The 14440-nt window shown below is 39.9% G+C and overlaps 1 protein-coding gene and 1 pseudogene across 1 annotated transcript in view; one reads left to right on the forward strand and one right to left on the reverse strand.

The window, feature by feature from the left end:
* The window catches only part of LOC121042073 (peptidyl-prolyl cis-trans isomerase, mitochondrial-like), a 24311-nt pseudogene extending 11744 nt beyond the window's left edge, over window positions 1–12567 (reverse strand).
* USP8 (ubiquitin specific peptidase 8) overlaps window positions 12074–14440 on the forward strand; it is an 81409-nt gene continuing 79042 nt past the window's right edge. Inside the window, exon 1 of the mRNA XM_040492673.1 lies at window positions 12074–12207. The gene's annotated coding sequence lies outside the window, so the exon portion shown is untranslated. The remainder of the gene's footprint in view (window positions 12208–14440) is intronic.

Raw genomic sequence — 14440 nt, forward strand, 5'->3', positions numbered from 1 at the left:
GATAGACAAAGAAGCAAGTCATACACCAAGTAGGATAAATACACAGTGCTAAGGGAACACAGAGAAACAAGTAAGGCAGGGATGAGATTGGAGTTCACAGGAGAGAGAAAACTTGAGGTGAAGATTAAAAGGACAATGGAAATTGCCAAATGGTGTGTGTGTGTCGAGGGCATGTTTCAGGAATAGAAGTAAATGCAAGGAAGGTAAGCTTGTTGTAAGAACTGCAACTAGTTTGGGGCGCCTGGGTGGCTCAATTGGTTGAAGGTCCTACTTTGGCTCAGGTCATGATTTCGCAGCTCGTGAATTCTAGCCCCTGTGCTGGCAGCACAGAGCCTGGAGCCTGCTTCGGATTCTGTGTCTCCATGTTTCTCTCTCTCTGCCCCTCCACTACTCATGCATGCTCTCTCTCAAAAATGAACGTTAAGGGGCACCTGGGTGGCGCAGTCGGTTAAGCGTCCGACTTCAGCCAGGTCACGATCTCGCGGTCCGTGAGTTCGAGCCCCGCGTCAGGCTCTGGGCTGATGGCTCAGAGCCTGGAGCCTGTTTCCGATTCTGTGTCTCCCTCTCTCTCTGCCCCTCGCCCGTTCATGCTCTGTCTCTCTCTGTCCCAAAAATAAATAAACGTTGAAAAAAAAATTTTTTTTAATTTAAAAAAAAATGAACGTTAAAAAAATTATTTTAATAAAAAAAGAACCGCAACTAGTTCAGCATGACTAGGAATTCAGGTGCTGTGGAGACCTGCTAGGAGATGACACTGGAGAGGGAATTAGGAAAACCCTGTATGCTGCATTGAAGAGACTTTATCTTGAAAGTGATGGGCAGCTATTTAATATCTTAAGGAGAGAGGCTTTACCTGTCAATTAATCAATTTTTTATGGATTGCCAGTTGTCTACCATGTAACAGATACTATACTAGATGCTAGATGCTTGCTAAAAACAGGATTTTTCAAAGAAGGGGGGAAAAAGATGCATAAGGAATAATTTCATAAATGTGACTCATGGTTAAAGGAATCATGTGTGTGCAAGGTGCCAATAGGATCATAGAAGAAGCTGCTTGTTCTGCCTACCTTCTTCACAGAGCCTAGGGTGAAGCTTTAGCTGTGTTCTGAAGGACGAAAAATGTTCTAGGTATACAGATAGTGCAAAGGCAAAGGTACAAAAGAGTGGCAAGCTCTGGAAATGACCAAGGAGTCAGTATGAAAGGAGAGGAAGATAGACGTATTTAAAAAGGCAGGTGAGGCTGGATAAATTGATGACAGCCAGCTCATGAAGATCCTTGTGAGTATGCTAAGGGATTTGGACATGATGTATAGATGACAGGTGTATTTGTCAGGGTCCTCTAGAAAAACAGAACCAATAGGAAGGAGATGGATAGAGAGAGAGATTTTAAGGAAGTGGGTCATGCAATTGTGAGGGCTGGCAATCCAAAAGCTGAAAGACAAGATGGCAGCCTAGAGATTCAGGTATGATTTGATATCATTGTCTTGAGTATGAAGACTGAAAACTCCAGCAGAAGTCCTGTGCTTCAGTCTGGAGGCAGAATTTCTTTGAGATTCTTTGGGGAAACTTCAATCTTTTGCACTTAAGACCTTCAAATTATTGGATAAAGCCTATTCACCTTATAGAGGGTAATTTGTTTTACTTAAAGTCAACTAACTGTAAATGTTATCACATCTGGACAAATACTGCATGACACCACTTGTATAAGGAATCTAAAATAGTCAAACTCATCGAAGCAGAGAGTAGAATGGTGGTTGCCAGGGGCTTGGGAAGGGAGGAAGCAAAGAGGTACAGGATACCTTGTACTTCTTTAGTCAAAGGGTACAAGGTTTTGGTTCTGGAAGATGAATAGGTCCTAGAGATCTACTGCACAGTATATCATATACTTAAAATTTTGCTAAGAGGTTAAATCTTATAAATGTTATCACACACTCACAGAAAATTAATAGGTAAGAGGGTAAGAACCTTTTTGAGGTGATGGGTATATTTATGGCATAGATTGTGGTGATAGCTTCATAGGCATATACTTCACTCCAAACTCATCAAGCTGTACACATTAAATATGTATGGCTTTTTGCACGCCAGTCATACTTAAGTAAAGTTGTTCAAAAAAAAAATAAAAATTAGAAAATGTTAATCACATCTAAAACATCCATAATCTAGCCAAGGTAATACATAAAATTAAATGTCACAGGTAATACATAAAATTAAATATCCCAATGGATAAAGAAGTTGTGGCATATATGCACAATGGACTATTTCTCAGCCATAAAAAAGAATGAAATCCAGCCATCTGCAACAACATGGATGGATAGAGGGCATAATGCTAAATGAAATAAGTCAGTCGGAGAAAGACAAATACCATATGATTTCACTCATATGTGGAATTTAAGGAAAAAAATACAAATGGTCAAAGAAAAACAGAGACCATAAAAACCAAGCTCTTAAATATCAAGAACAAACTGGTGGTTACTAGAGGGGAGGTGGGTGGGGGGGTACCTAGGAAGTAGGTGAAGGGGATTAGGAGTACACTTATCATGATGAGCACTGAGTAGTGTGTAGATTCGTTGAATCATTATATTGTATGCTTGAAACTAATATAACTGTATATTATTATAATATCAGATTATATTAAATTATATTCAAATATATTAACATAAGATCTGGAAGGAGGAGTGGGCTGAATAACTTGAGAGCCAAGTGAATAAGTGGTCATTGAAGTTATGAGATAAATTAAATACCCTCTAAAGAACAATAGTGTGAGATAGGGAGAACACTGAGGGTGGTGGAAGACATCAACATCTTTGGGATGGGGTGGATGAGGAAAGTAACATCTTTGAAGGAGACCAAGAGGAAACTGTCCACAAAGCTGGAGAGGTACCAAGGAAGGAAAGAATTGCAACAGATGCTAGAGAAAGACCAAGGGAGATAAGGACTGAAATGCCACCATTGGATCTTGCATTTAGGAGGTCCCTGGCACCCTCAGCAAGAAAAGCTACCCCTGAGAGAAAGGTGAGAAAAAAGAGAATGTCTGAATTTAGGCATTCTTCTAAGAAAGTTGGCTATGAATGGAAGAGAGTGAGACAGTGATGGTAAAGGGGGACGTGGGGTGGAAAAGTTTGGGTTTTGTGTCGTGTGTGTGTATGTGGGGTGGGGGTAGTTAAGGTAGAAGAACATGTTCATGTTCAGAGAAGAAAGGGCAATAAGAGAGACAGAGATACAAGTTATAAGGGGGAAATGGGGGACTAATTGACAAAACAGAGCCCCCCAAAAGGCAGGACAGTTTGAGATCTAGAACACAAGTATCCTACGGGCACCTATGTGGCTCAGTTGGTTAAGCATCTGACTTCAGCTCAGGTTATTATCTCATGGTTTGTCAGTTCAAGTCCCATGTCAGGCCTGCTTGGGATTCTCTCTCCCTTTTTCTCTGCCCCTTGCACTCTCGCTCTCCCTCTCTCTCAAAAATAAATAAATAAACTTAAAAAAAAAAAAAACCACAAGTATCCTAGAACTACAAGACAGATGCGTGGTGATAGATAACAATTCTCAGAGGAAGACAAAGTTCTATGAGCATAGTAGAATAATAAGTTGGAATGGACTTTAGAATGTCCTTAGCTTTAGTGAGGTAGTGTCTTCATGTCTCCACTTGATAAATAAGATGGCCGTGGCCCAGAGAAGTTCAGTTTGCCTACTCATATGACATTATCTTCACAACCTTAATTTAAGCCTTTGGTTAATAAGATTTCCAACTTATGCCTTCCAGAAGGAACATTACTGCCTAACAGTAATCTGTGATAATAACCAGCTATACCTTATTTTGCTATTCTTCTGATTCCCTGTGGGAGAACCCACTACTGCTTGTAGTCACTACTGATTCTTTGGCTGTATTTAAAATAAAAGGCTAATAAAGAGTTTACTCTTCACTGGGCATCATATGTAAGAGATGAATCACTGGGTTCTACTCCTGACACCCAGACGACACTGTATGTTAACTAACTTGAGAATAAATAAATACATACATACATACATACATACATACATACATACACACATACATACATACAGAAATAGTTTTTGCTTTTACATTAGATGGAAGATGTATACTTTCTTGTTATGTATTACTTGAAAAAATATTAATTTTTCAAATATTTATTTATTTTTGAAAGAGAGAGAGCATGAGCAGGGGAGGAGCAGAGAAAGAAGGAGACACAGAATCCGAAGCAGGCTCCAGGCTCTGAGCTGTCAGCACAGAGCCCAATCCGGGGCTCAAATCCATGAGCTGTGAGATCATGACCTGAGCTGAAGTCGGAGGCTTAACTGACTGAGCCACCCAGATGCCCCTAAAAATATTATTTTAATCAGAAATAATAACCCCTTTAAAATATTTTTATAGAACCATGGCTATGACCAGTTTCTATTTTGACAAAAAGTTAAATGTCCTTAAGTCTGTTCCTGAGAGATAAATACAGAAAAGTGACAAATGGAACTCAAGGTGTCCTTCAAAATTAAAACTGTAATATTCTGTGTGGACTTTCTATTATTCTAACAGGACTTTCTTCCCTTTAAAATGCTGTAAGTGATGTGACTCCCCTTCCACTGCGGCATATTTTATGAGGGTTAGAGAAGTTTTGAGCTAGACCATGACCATCTCATACCTATAGACAAAGAATTTTACCCAGCAAATTGTAGATTATCAGCTGTAGACTCTAATATGTCCCTAATGATTGTGTAAGCAACAATTATATAACCTTCAAGTGAGACCATCTGTGAATTGATCATTATCCTGCTCAGCCTTCGTGGACTATAGTTTTTTTGGAGTTTGTTTCCAATTCTTACCCACATTTCAGTTTCTAAATCTGTGTTCTAAATTATGCTTTCAATTAGACATTGCTCAGGGGTGGAAGACTTCACAGAGAATAGCCAACTAAAGACACATTCTTTTTTTGATGTCATAGACTTTTCTGCACAAGGTGCTGCTTTGGAAAAACTGTTGTCATCCAGGAGACTTTTGTTGTGCAGAAGAGACTTTCAGAGTATGTGGCTTAAGGATGGGGGTTCGGGTAGGAATAAAAACAAGCAAGGAGACACTGAGAGAGAAACACAGAAGTTCTACCTCTCTGTGGCCCATTGCTCCTAGAATATTATAAAATTCTTATTCACATGCTAGTATGTGACTTACAAAACAGCAACAGCTGAGGTGCACAAGGACATGGGCTCCCTTTCTTTAATATCTGTTCCCCTGACATCACTGAAATGATGTGATTTTGATGACATGCCTTGCAGTATGTCCAGCTGTGAGAGGAAGGCAGCTGTCTGTGCTGGGATATTAGCTTACCCTTGTCTTAGGGTCTCTGGACAGATCTGACTCTGAAACCTGATGTTCTCTCCTTGGCCTTGATGCCCAGTCCCCATGTATCCCACTGGCTCCTGTATTAACCCAGGAATACTTCACTTGTTTCTTTGCATTTAGCTGGGAACTTGCCCATGATAAACTAAATAAATTGATTATAAGCAAAAGCAAAACAAACCAAAACAAAAACAAACTGGGGGAGCTTTAGCATGGGTCCTTTCCCTTGTGCATCTGTATTCTTATTAGGTAGGGAGGAGCTTATATATTCAGATCCATTCATGCTGCCTCTCAGGGTTTCCTCAGAGATATTACATTTTCATATGAAGAAATGAGTCTTTAATGATGGCATTTCAGATACCATGATAAGTCAAAGGAAGAGATTTGGAGATATAAGGATTAAAAGTGACCTTTTCTGCCTCTCTGCCTAGTCTTGCTACTGAACAGAAGAACAGAAGAACAAATTAATTGGGGGAAAACAAATAAATTATGGAAAGAAAGATTATTTCAAAGGCAACACATGCCAGTGAGTCAGAGAGCCAATTGCAGTTCCATAATTTACATATAGAAATGGCTCATTGTGGGGCACCTGGGTGGCTCACTCGGTTAAACCTCTGACTTCGGCTTAGGTCATGATCTCACAGTTTGTGGGTTCAAGCCCCACATTGGGCTCTGTGCTGACAGTTCAGAGCCTGGAGCCTGCTTCAAATTCTGTGTCTCCCTATCTCTCTATCCCCACCACCACTTGTGCTCTCTCTCTCAAAAATATATAAACATTAAAAAAAAAAGAAATGGCTTGTTGGAATGCAGGCTTGGACTTGCTTTCACACAGCACTCCACAAATTCTGATAAAAATATTAACTGACACCATTAAAGAATGAGGGTGGGGGTTGCTGTTATTGAAAAGTGTTAAACCACTTCTCAATTTTCCTAGGTGCCAGCCAGCTTTGCAGTCAGGCAACATATTTATTGAGCACCTATTATGTGGCAGGCATTAGTTAAGTCCTTTTGTAGTATAAAAACAGGTTGTTGTTGTTGTTTCTTTTTTCATATACGAGAGCATATGAAACTCTCTGTTTATCTAGATTGAAACTTAAGTTAAAACAGTAGAAATTATCTATATAATCTGCGAATGACATTGTGCACATTTATCTTAAATAGGAAGAAAATATAAATCAAATCACTTGACCACTATATCTTTACCACGTTGTCCAATCATGAGGCAGTGAAAAAAAAATGTTACACATTTTCCCCTATCCCAAATCATCACATTCCTAGACACATACAGGAATAGGTTCACCCAGTAATCCCATCTTTATTCATGAATAGACTATACAAAGACACAGAGACACTCACTCTATTATATATTCTGAAATACGTTGCTTCTCTAAGTTAATCACTGAGGTACTACCCGGTTCACAGACTAATATGACCCACTGAGAGGAGGCACAGGAAGAAACATCAATCAGAACAGCAACTGGTTTCACATGTGTCCACCACAAGAAGGACCATAAAGATGGCTGGGTCATTGTACCTCCGCACTTGGTAGATTGTATAATGACATACTGATAGATTTGGAATGTTAAAATATTTCAGAGATAAAATTATAAACTCCCCAGTAACTATATAAAGAATCTCATCAACCAGTTAGAATTTCAAAAATCTTCCACAAGTTTCTCACAGTTATTTGAAAAATGAAATCAGGTTGAAGAAAATGTTTTCTCATGACTGAGTGAGGTAACGTTTCTTCACGTGGAGCCCATGATCACCACCAGCAGAATCACCATGGACATCTTAAAATGCAAATTCATGGCTCCCTCTCCTTACCTTGTGAATGCAAGCTCAAGGTTGATTTTTCTGCACACTTAGGGAAACACATGCTAGTCTGTCTCATGGATAACCCAGGTGCTTGGCCGCTCACTCCACCTGCAGCCTAGCAACAATCTGGCTCAGCAGAGAGGCAGTAAGGCCTGCAGGCAGAAACCAGAGTCAATAAGGAAAACTGCTCAGGCAACTGGTGTCAAAGCTTATTTTATTTTATTTTATTTTATTTTATTTTATTTTATTTTATTTTATTTTATTTTATTTTATTTTATTTATTTTTAAAGTTTATTTATTTAGTTTGAGAGAGAGAGTACAAGTGGGGGAGGGCCAGAGAGAGAGGGAAAGAGAGAGAATCCCAAGCAGGCTCTGCACTGACCAAACAGAGCCCGATGTGGGGCTCGGACCCACAAACCATGACATCATGACCTGAGCCGAAACCAAGAGTCAGAGGCTTAACCGACTGAGCCACCCAGGCACCCCAAAAACTTGTTTTTTAGACCAGTAAGATTGTAACGCCAAAAGAAAAGCACAAAGTTCTCCAAATCAACTAGGTGAACCCTGCTCCCTCTCTACTCCTCCATAAATATGTGAGATGGCAGGGAGTCAGGGTCCCTCTTCTGGAACATTTCCCAAAGTGCATTCACTAGTGCCAGTCCAGACACAGCTTTCCATGGATTGGTGAGCAGCTGGGGGTTCCTGTGCATTTGGCTAGCTCTGAGTCTGTAAGTTTTTGTTTGGGGCCTGCACCGTATGTTTTTATTTATTAGCTGTATATTGCTTGATAATACTGAAGTTTGAAAAACACTGGGTATGTATTATTTAATATATTTACCTATGGTTTGGAAGAAGTAAACAGCCCAACAAAAATCATACCCTTAGATGACATCCCATAGATGACATATTACTTTAGATAGTGAGGAGTCATGAAAATGAAGTAAATTGCATATAAATAAATAAATTGCAGAAATATTTTTTGGAGGTTTTACTTAAAGAAGTATCTTCTTTATTTTTTGTAAATGTTTATTTATTTTGAGAGAGAGAGAGAGAGAGAGTGTGTGTGTGTGTGTGTGTGTGTGTGTGTGTGTGTGTGCACGCGCACGCTGGCAAGCATGAGTGCACGAGTAGGGGGAAAGGGCAGAGAGAGAAAAGAGAGAATCCCAAACAGGCTCCACACATGGAGCTTGATGTAGGGCCTGATCTCACAAACCCTGAGATCATGACCTGAGGTGAAATCAAGAATCAGACAGTGGGTGCCTGGGTGGCTCAGTGAGTTAAGCCTCTGACTTCAGCTTAGGTTATGATCTCACGCTCCTGAGTTTGAGGAGCCCTTCAGATCCTCTGTATTCCCCCTCTGTGTTCCTCCCACTAGCATGCACGCTCTCTCTCTCTCTCTCAAAAATAAATAAGCATTAAAAAAAAAGATTCAGATGTTTAACCAATTGAACCACCCAGGCATCCCAAAACAGTATCTTCTTTAAATCAGATGCTTCCTTAAGCTAAAACCTAATAGTTTCTTTTTGGAAAAATGTAGAAAAGGCTTAAGCCTGTATGTTGATTCTATGATTTCAATTAAATACACTTAAAGCTCAACAGTTCTTGTGTCAAATAGGATTCTCTTTTTGCCAGTTAATGTTAGCATGACAAAATTGCAGAAACAATCCTTAAGAAGTTTAAGTAACTCTTTGGTGACCTCAGTCAAGTAGGTGAAAATTTTGTGGTAGGTCAACAGACTGAAAACTAGCTCTCATTGGTATAAAACCATGTGCATCACCATGTGTAGTATTGTATTCTGAGTATTACATCTGTAAGGAAAATCTGATGGAAGAAGAGAAGATCCAGAAGACAAAGTAACAACTTGAACGGGGAACCACAAAGGAGAGCATAATAATCAGACTAAAACTCTTCCATTTGGATAGAAAAACAAAAGGCAGAAAGGAGAGAAGATCTAAGTGTGAAATCATAAAGAGATGAAAAAAGTAAGCACAGCTGTTCACTAAACCCTAAAATTGTAGAATGAGAGTGCATCTCTAAAACCTTATTGAAGTAAGTTTAGCACAACTTCACATAAAAAAAATAGAACTCAAATTACTCTAAGTGGTGATATAGTTGATTATTTACAACTTCACATAAACCAATGGCTGGTAGAGTCTTAGTGATGTGCCGAGTGGTGAGTTCCTAAACTCAGATGTTGATATCTAAGAGGATAGCCAAGATTTGCCACCCCTTGTCTGGGGATGCAGACCCAAGAGATAAAATGTGTGATGGCCCATGCAACCAGCCAATGTGGTAATCATTCTGACTTTAGAAAACAAAAAACAGATGAATAGAAAAAACAAGTGACTAGTGAAAAAACCACAAGATACTTTTGCTTTGGCTAAAAAACAATTGTAATGAATGTTTGTACATAATTTGTAAATTTTATCACCCATATGAAAGCTAATTTTTCATATAATATTACTATGTGCTTCACTTCTTGCATTATTGGGGGATAGTGGGATAAACATGTTTTATAGACCTATAAATCCTATGGAGTCTGCATTATTCTCTCTTCACCCTTCTATCCTCCTTGCAGTTCCTCCAACACATTCACCTTTTCCTGCCTCACTGCCTTTATCTGTGCTTCTCCCATTGCCTGGATGCTCTTTTTCAACACACACATATTCATGGCTTGCTCCCTCTCCTCACCAAAGGTTCTGTGGAAATGTCACTTTCTCAGAGAGCTCTTCCCTGGCTATCCCATCAAAATTACCAGTGTGTTTTCTGGCCCCTTACCCTTTTTTGTTTTTTCTTAACATTTAACAATACCTGACATAGTATACATGTATTTGTTTATTATACGTCTCCCCCACTAGAATGTAAGTCAGCTCTGTGTTGAGGAGGGATTTTATATCCCAAGTCCAAAACAATGCCTGTCATAGAACATGCATTCAGTAAATACTTGTTGAATGGATGAAGGATGAACAAGGTTCAGTAAATTTTGGACTACTGCTTATTCTGGATGGCAAAGGAATTAAAACTATTGTCAAATACAGTTCATGCAGTCTAGACAGCTAGTGACCCATTACTTAAACGCTGGGTACCATAGATACTGTTGCTTAGTTTGTCACAACACAAATTTGGAAAAGAGCTAGGGTTTACAATTCAATTCAATAAACATAGTTTCATCAAGGTAACCCTACTCTTTAAGCATGCTTATTCCACTAATACTGAGAAGTCACAGATGTCTGTGAATTTCCTCGGAAGGTTCTGGGTTTTTCCTGCTTTCACCATCTTAGTTTAGTTTTGGAATCATCTCATCATCTTGTGCCTGCTTTCCCTTCTGCATCTGTTGACTCACATGTGGCACTACTCCTTAGTTTTCAAAAAAACTCAGGCAGATGACTTGTGTTTGAGCAAACTTGACTGACACTTTAAGAAGTGGGGGAAATTCTACTTATGGGGGGAATTGGAACCATTATAATAGAGCAACAGAAGTAACTTCAGGTGAATGTTAAAGAGTCCTATTTGTTAAAATCTTTTTTCCACCCCATCATAAGGGGCTCTTTTCATTGGTTAATTCATTATCATTTCTCTTTTTCTCTATCACCTCACATTCCTGGTATCCTCTCTCCGAGATGGTCTTCAGGGAATTTCCCATTCTTCTCCCTATCTTTGGTTCCTACTCCCACACTCAGTTTTGTTTTGTTTTGTTTTGTTTTGCTGCTGCTGTTGTTGTTGTCTTATTTATTTGTTTTGAAAGAGAGAATCCAAAGCAGGCTCCTTGCTTTCAGCATAGAGCCCTATGTGGGACTCTAACCCAAGAATTCCTATGAGATCATAACCTGAGCCCAAATCAAGAGTCAAACCATTAACCAACTGAGCCACCCAGGCACCCCTGTCTTTTTTTTTTTTTATACCCCAATTCATCAAGGTGCTCAATAGAAAAAACAAAACACAAAATAACAAACTCCAACAACCAACTTCCTTTCCTACCATCCATTTTCAAAACAGATGCAATTGTTTCCTTGTTACGAAAAATTTGCTAAGGCTTCCTAGTTAGCAGTTCCGGGCAGCACTGTATATTTCATATCAGTCTTAAATCTTTTGGGGAAACTGTGTATAGCTTAAGTATAAAAGAGCTACCATATTTTTGCAGGTATTTCATTGTAACAGAAAGGAAATTAGCATTTATTGAAAAGACTACTTACTGTATGTGAAGCACTATGTTTATTTATTACAATTTATTTAAAACCTTTCTGGCAGACACTTACTAGACCTCACCCTCCAGCTTTCCCACCCATGAGACACCTAGATTGTCCCTGGGGTCTTAAGTGACCATGCCCAGCAACTCCATCCACAAAACTTTACCATCCAGGCAACTTTACTTTTACTAATTGGAGCATCCAATCACCTTTCTCTATGACAGTACAAAGATCACCTTACAAGAAAGTTCAAATCTCTTGTTTTTGTAACACTGGGCCTTTAACTTTTGTTAAATGTGTATATATATGTTTTAGGATTATGTTCCTTGTTTGGCCAGAGACTTGGCTTCAGAGAATTTTAAACTTTCAGCCAGAGTTTGAGGGGATTCCAACCCCTTTTCTATTCTAAATCTCCTATCTGAAGAGTAAAAATACGTAGGTAAGAGGCACAAGAGTGCCGGCTTCCTCCGCGGCAAAGCCCACGAAGCGTGTAACACCAAGGTGACTGAACTAGGCCCGACAAATGCAGGGCGCAGGGTACGGACAGGCAAGCGTACGGAAACTTAGTCTAGCCTGAGCCCTGCCCTTGCCGCCCATCCCAAACTTCCCCTTTAGTCCTCCCTCCGCCCGGGTAAGGGCAGGACTGCGGAAGAGGAAGCTGTCACGGGCGCGCGCGCAGCCCCTCCCCTCCGTGACGTCCGAGACGCGACGCGTCGCAACGCAGTGCAAACTGGGAAAAGGGGATGCGCTGGGCTGGTTTCCGTCGGGCTAGCGAAGGCTAATTCTTCCTCGAGTTGGTGGAAGATGGGCCTTTGGCGAGGAGGCCGGCGTTAGTCAAGCGTTCCCGGCGCCACGGTGAGTGTGGGTCTGGGTCCTGTCCTTTGTTCCTCGGAAAGCTGTCTGCATTGAACACCCTTTCCTTTCACCAGCTGCTGGTCACTCGGGAGACCAGTCCTGTCAGCCGAGAGGGGTGGAACAACCCCGAACATAGAATCGGCTTTTAGAGGAAGGGCCCAACCTCGAGTCTTTCCCGCCGCCTACCTGGGGTTACCCAGGGAGTTTCGTGTAGTTTTTTTCAGGTTTTCCGATCTTAGAGGTGGCCTTGACCATTCCTCGTTCTTCTTCGATACTTAGACTCGACTTTGACCTGCTTCCTCTGGCCTCCGTTTTCTGATTTTCTGCTGTCGGGCTACAATTCCAGGCCTTTGATACCATCTCTCAGACTGTTTCCCAATCCCTCCTCTGTGCCAATCAGACTTGGTTTTAGTGAAGTCCAGGTATGAGTTTAAAGAGCCTATAAGCTCATCAGAATTAAAATAGGACTTTCCCAAATAAAAGCTTTTCCAAAAAGTGGCTCTCTCCTGGAGTTGCGGGACAAGTTAATTTCACCTCCACTCCACCTTGGTAATTTCAGAACCCTGAATCGCACTGATGTTCATTTATACATAAAGCTGTAGACCACACTTCTCGGGTTCATTCTTTTCTCCAGTTCATTCTATGACCTTGAAGCAAGTCATATAATCACTAACAAAATACTTACCTGAAGGCATTTAATATTTGTTAAGCACCTTGAGGGTTTCAGATGAAAGGATGTTACTCTTTCCGAATCTGCAAGCAGTCTTAGTTTTTGTATGTCTTCTGCAGCCATTAAAAATATCAAGTGATATTGTTAAGGAACTGTACCTGTTCTAGGCTTGCCCTGGGGCTTTGCTCTGTAAGCAGATTTTGCATTTCAACAGATTCTGTTTAAGGTTCATTGTCAAATGTCTTTCTGATGGATTTAAATAGTTTCTTGTGACTCCACAGTACTGGACCAGTTTGTCTGAAAGGTGATGTAGGTTGTGCTTTGCTTTTATCATATTGCTCTGGCTGCCTTGAAACGTGTATCCCTTTTTTTGTGGCACATTAGGTATATCTTTAAAATTAGATAGTAAGATTCTTATAATAGTAAAACAACACTTGTTATTAATGACCTAAATATGCATTAGTTGCATGTAAGCATGTAGGTATGTGTTCTTTAAGAAAACAATGCGTGAGAAAAACAAAAACAATTTAAAGATGTCTTTCTAGCATTTAACTCTGTATATCTGCTTGACCTTTATTAATCATTGTGGTCATTTGTTCAGTAATATGAACATACTGGGAAAGATCCAAAATGGCTTCTGTAAAGTTCTAAAATCAAGCATATTAGATTTTTTTCCCTTAAAATATCTAACATATTTTCTACATGAAGTTGCAATTATTTTTGTAGAGATTAAGGGGAAAATGTGCCCATTAAATATGAGTTGATAACCAAATTAGATATAGTTAAGGAAGCATTTTTAAAAAACTATTGGTTATTGTCCCAGTTACCAATTGCTATATAACGAATCACTCCAAAGTAGCTTCAAACTACAATGTTTTATCTGTTATATTTCTCTGGGCTGCCTGGGGTCAGCTGGTTGATTCTCACTTAAGAGTTTCATGCATTTGTAGTTAGATAAGCAGCTAGGGTTTGGAGTCATCTGAAAGCTTACCCGAGTGGGATATCCCAGATGGCTCATTTGTATGCGTGGCAGTTGATGTTGTCTGGGAGTTCAGCTGGGGATGTTATCAGGAGCGCCTGCACATGGACTCTTCATGTGCCTTGGACGTCTCACAGCATGGAGTTTGAGTTTCAAGAGCAAGTATTTGAGGAGACAGAAGTGAAAGCTGTCTCTTAAAGCTGGACCCAGAAGTTGGCATAGCATTGCTTCCAGCATTCTCTGTTAGAGCAGTCAGAGCCCTCCCCTAACCAAGTGATAGACCCTACCTTTTTTGGAGGGAAGAATATCAAAGAATTTTGGGCCATTAACCTACTATAATAAAGTTGTATTAAACTAATGTTTGGATTTAATAGTAGATGCGGAGTAAGGTACACTTCTGATTTCTTTAACCATAATGCTTTGTATCTTCACAGTACGTTACAATTTTCAAAGCATTTCTCTGTAGGTATTTTGTCATTTGGTACTTAGGAAAACTCTGTAGAAGCAGATGAATCGTTCCCATTTTGTAGATGACGTAAACTGAGGAGTAGCAGTGTTGGTGTTGGGAGGATTTAAGGAATTTG

Source organism: Herpailurus yagouaroundi, unplaced genomic scaffold (genome assembly GCF_014898765.1).
Source record: "Herpailurus yagouaroundi ecotype Mexico unplaced genomic scaffold, PumYag 184, whole genome shotgun sequence".
In the NCBI taxonomy this organism is placed as follows: domain Eukaryota; kingdom Metazoa; phylum Chordata; class Mammalia; order Carnivora; family Felidae; genus Herpailurus; species Herpailurus yagouaroundi.